The sequence below is a fragment of the Capsicum annuum genome, chromosome 3 (genome assembly GCF_002878395.1).
Source record: "Capsicum annuum cultivar UCD-10X-F1 chromosome 3, UCD10Xv1.1, whole genome shotgun sequence".
NCBI lineage: Eukaryota > Viridiplantae > Streptophyta > Magnoliopsida > Solanales > Solanaceae > Capsicum > Capsicum annuum.
In genome coordinates, this window is record NC_061113.1 from 18,218,980 (window position 1) to 18,224,114 (window position 5,135).

Sequence of the window (5,135 nt, forward strand, 5' to 3'; positions counted from 1 at the left end):
TATATATATACTTATTTCCTCTGTTCAAATTTATGTGGCATACTTTGAATTTTGAGAATCAAATTATTTAATTTTGATCGTGAATTCGGCCATGGGATCTTCAAATTTTTTGAAATAAAATTTTTACATTTGGAACCTAAGTAAAAGGTACTATGAGTTACCATGATTGACAATTCAAAATATTTAACAAGTATATAAAAAATTACGGTCAAAAATGAACTTGTTTGAATGTTGAAGTCTAAAATTTATCACATAAATTAGGATGGAGGGAGTGTAGTAAAAATATTTGATGAAACAGTGTCCTGTGCCACCACTTGGGGCAAGGTAATCCGCCAAGGAATAAGTTTTAGTGGTATAACTGAAAATAAATGATAAGCGACATACTATATATGATATGTCAAATTATCCATGAATAACATAAAAATTATTGCATTATCAATGTATATAACTTAAGTCCTCATTATAATATAAAAAGGACACACAAATTGCAACACTATAGATATGAAAATTGCTTACCAGACAAAATAAGCAAAAGGGAGACCAAGAAAATCTTAAGAAATGTTGCCTTTTCCATTCTCTTGAAAGTCTACAGTATATGTGATTGTTATTGTAATTGTCACTCTTAGCAATGTATTTATAGGGAAACAAAGGCATTCGGTTCATGAACAAACAGTAACATGGGATAAACAACTTTATGTTGTTCCCAAATTTAATTGATGCAGAAATAGTAAAAAACAAAAAATTTAAATACTATAGGATCAAATAATTTTATGTCCTTCCCATAAATAATGGAGCTAATTAAATAGTATCAAAGACTGTAACACAATCTTTTCTTGCAGGAAGTAGATAGAAAAATGAGTCACTTAATTTCCTTTTGCAAATAAACTCATTAAGAAAATTAAGATTTTCAGACCACATAACTATATAAGGTATAATATTACCAAATAAACAGGCATATATTTTAATATTTACCAAACATATATTATTTTACAATACACCTTCACCAAACTTTCCCAAAAATAGAAAAACATATAAGCTCAAATCAAGCAGTATCAAATAAAATAATTTTATGTTATTTCCATAAATATTATAGCTAATTAAAGAAATTATGTGACTAATGTAACACAATCGTTTACAGATAACGTGGAATATGCATCACGGACTGAGCCAAAAATTTCACAAAGGGTATAAAAGCATTTATAAGTAAATTTTTAAATGAATGGGTGCACCAAAAATTTTAAAACCAAACTACGTTATATTAGTAATTTCACTATCATCAAATGTTGGGCCCTGTGGCCATGGTTTGGTACCGCGACACGCTGTTGACATTTCAGGTGTTCAAACTGCGTCAAGTTCTGTCTTGTGCTTTCGTTGATCCATTCCAAGCCTTTTGAGTTGTTTCCACTTGATTTGAAACTTGTATATCCTTCATATATCATCATAATCCATTCACCAAGAATCCTATAGAATTAAACACAAAAATTTAGAGCTCAACACAACACAACATCCAAGACGACGAACTAGAAACTCGAGCTAAGACTAGGCTTCATCCACTTTGATATTTAACTTATTGTTTTGACCCTTGGTTTGATTCAATTGACCCTTGAAAATTATAAAAAAGTTGTTCCACACATAATTACACAATCATACCATAAGGAACTCATTATACACATTAGAATCCATCGCGATCAACTAGAACAACACCTAGCTGAAACTAGTAGCACTAGTTTTCTCATATGAACTCTAAATGATCAATTTGAATCCAAACTTGTTTGAAATACACCTTAAATATTGTTATCAAGTACTTAAACACTTATATGCTCATTTATATCATCATTGACTCATTAAGAACACAAGAAGTCCTTTAAACACAGCTAAATAAGCCCGGATAACAACACTGAAGTGCATAAATCTACCTCAAATCATCACCCCACACTTAAAGCCTTGTTCTTCCTCGAACAACTCTTTACTCTAAGCATAATAAGAGTAGGTGACTCCACACTTCTACTACAACAAGACACTCAAGCTAGTACTACAATGACTATACAATATGCAAGTTTCTACACTAAGCATGTTACATACACAATTGAAAGATCAAGAATACTACTCCAAAACATCCTAGCCTCAAGAATTGACTCACCAATTTGGCAAACTAATGAGTATTGCTCACTAAAAGACATCATATAATTCACCCAAAATTCATCAAACATGTGCCCTTACAACAAGAAAGTTACCCATAATCACTCACAAAAATGCAATTTATCATAGAATGGGTACAAGAATTAAATTGCGCTCATTCTCACAAAGAATTCACAAGTAACACGAAATGAACCATAAACTTGCCCTTAGTGTAGTACTCCACTAATATCAGAATGTTAAAACTTAGGATCAAATAGGTATTTAAGGGTTGTAATGTAGGCTAAGGGATGGGTTGGCTAAGAATAATGACTATCATCCCTAAACGCTTTAATACATCACATTATACAATTAAGATCAATCTTTAATAACCAACTCTCACCTCTACTACCTTCACACATCTTTTGGTTTACCCCATCTCATTAAGCTCATTTACATACAATGTGTTGTGAGTATTTCCTATTAATTCATGATACTCACTGCGACGCGGGGCTTGTTTTCTGCGTCTAGCTCCGCGATGCGATTTTATCGCGGTGAGCTACTGGATTGTGGCACTCAAGAATTACCCCTAGCCACAACGTGGTCTTATCACAGTAAGCCACTGGATTTTGTTGCACATCAAATTTACACACCAATAACCACTACTTTGGGTCTTTAATTTTGCATTTTCTCCTCTTATTTTCAAACTTATTACTCAATTAACTTTACACTGAAGAGCTTAGAAGTCTTTGGACCAAATTAAGGTCTATCAAAGAAGGGATTAGGCTACATATGAGGCCATCAAAGAATAAGATAAAGGCTCAATGAGGCTGATAAGATTAAGCATAAAGGTAGGTCAAAAGAGAAGGTATGAAACATGGCTATCACAGAAATGCCTAAATCATATCCTAAACTCACATTCTTTAATTCATTTCGTACACACACCAGGTAAGTTCTAGCACCAAATACAACAAGGAATATACAAACAACCTCACACACATATGACACAAGCTTAATTGACGTAGGATCATCATAGACTCTCAACTAAACAATATCATGAATTCAACATTAAGCCAACAAGAACAAGAGTCATAATCATGAGCCTAGTAGTCTAGAAAATAGCAATTCACACAATCAACATGCTCTTTACATTTAAAAAACTTGTATCGTGCAGTCAAATATAGCACCAAAAAGAATATATTATTTATTCCTGACACAAATTTTTTTAAAATTACTCTTAAAAATGAAAATTTCCCCATCTCACACTTAAAAATCTATTTTGTCCCCAAAGTGTACTTAAAAGTAGAGATACAAATACTCCCTGAGGCCTCTAGGCCTAGCTAGTACCATTTTTATATATCAAGAGGGTCCGGGAACCCCACACTTAGTCTTCGCCATGCTCCTTGGCTTAGGTTTTTTGGTACTCAGACTTTCCATCAACTTGCAACTTAACAAAAACAAAAACTAGTGAAGTAAAAACTAAAAATACAAAAGAAAAAAATAAAGCATACTTTACTTGGGTTGCCTCCCAAGAAGCACCTGATTTAGTGTCGTGGCATGACCCAATCAATTTTTTTCTCTACCTTGAGGATATAAATTTTACCCCCAACCGCACATCCATATTTTTGCTTCGCTCATAGGGTGGTGGTACAAAGATTAAGGAATTGAGTAATATATGTTGCATGGTAAACCACTTGGCTTTGAAGTGAGGCATGTCTTTGTGTTGCTTTTCTGGTGCAAATTCAAGAATATATGATTCTTGTTCCTCATTTTCACACTCTTTCATTATTTCAAATGACTCTACAGATAAGATATCATCTAAACATAATGTAGAAAAGTGCTTTGAGTGAGGCCCAACCAATCCCACTTCTAAATTTACACTATCCACAACACCCTCACTCATATTCATCTTCTTAATTGCATTATCAAGAGAAAGATGATAGTTGAGTGGCTGAGATTTTTGTGTTTTCTCCACAAATTGGCTAGGATCCTCCTTTCCTTTTCTCATCCTCTATGGAGTTGGTGGTGATGGTATCTCCTTAACCTGTTCAACAACTTCATGTTTCGAGTACTCAGATTTCTTCAAATTATCAACAACTTTATCTACAACTGGTTAGGGAGTCAACTCTGTATCTACCTTCTTAGTTGTCTTTTGATCATTGCCCACAAACATGATTGAATCAGGATTAACACCACACATATTTGCAGAGTGATATATATTTCCACAAACCACACACCAACTTGTGGTCCGCTCCACAGGTTGGAAACAAGCAGGCCCCCTCCAAGTGATTTTATCAAAATTAGGAAAAAAGCCTCTTGGTGGGCTCCTCAACAAAAATAACAAGAATCATCATTCCTTGAGAACCATATATCCTAGGCTTCTATGTTAAGAAGTGTGATAACAGAAAATAAAAATGAAAAACTACTAAAATATGTACAACTCAATATAGCTAAACTAAAAATAAGATAGTTGCCCAATTATAAGTTTCGACAAAGATGCCAAAAACTTGTTGTGCCTTATGGCCATGGTTTGTGTAACACCCCACATTTTCAAGCTAGAAAGTAGACCGTCATTCCTACGCGTCAATGCTCCAAAATCCTTCCTATTGATTGAGTCTTGATGGACATCTAAAATTTGATTGGATTTTTGTTCCAGTAAGACACCGTGAATCCCCCCGCATTGCAGTGGAAATAGCGATAGAAGACTCACCGCGTCATGATGGAGACCAATTCAACATTTATCAATTTTTAGAAACTCATCATGAATGCACTGCGTTTCGGTGAACCCCAAAATGGTAATTGTCACAATCCAGTGAGTCATCATAATTCCACTGGTTTGCAGTGGGTATCACAATGACCCACTCAGCGCATCGCGATAAGCCTCAAAAATTGGATTTCTTCTGCAACTTTTAAGTCCGAGGGTAGTCTCATCTTTTCCCTACAATTCTTAATCATATTAACTGGTGATTAAAGCATTTTAGGGAGGAGTATGCCCATTTTTACTTAGATTTATCAAGAAA

General features: G+C 34.2%; 1 long non-coding RNA gene across 1 annotated transcript in view; it reads right to left on the reverse strand.

Annotated features, from left to right (window-relative positions):
- The window catches only part of LOC124897025, a 3,960-nt gene extending 3,367 nt beyond the window's left edge, over nt 1–593 (reverse strand). Inside the window, exon 1 of the long non-coding RNA XR_007053449.1 lies at nt 517–593. This is a non-coding gene — a long non-coding RNA (uncharacterized LOC124897025). The remainder of the gene's footprint in view (nt 1–516) is intronic.
- Between the last annotated feature and the right edge of the window lie 4,542 nt (nt 594–5,135).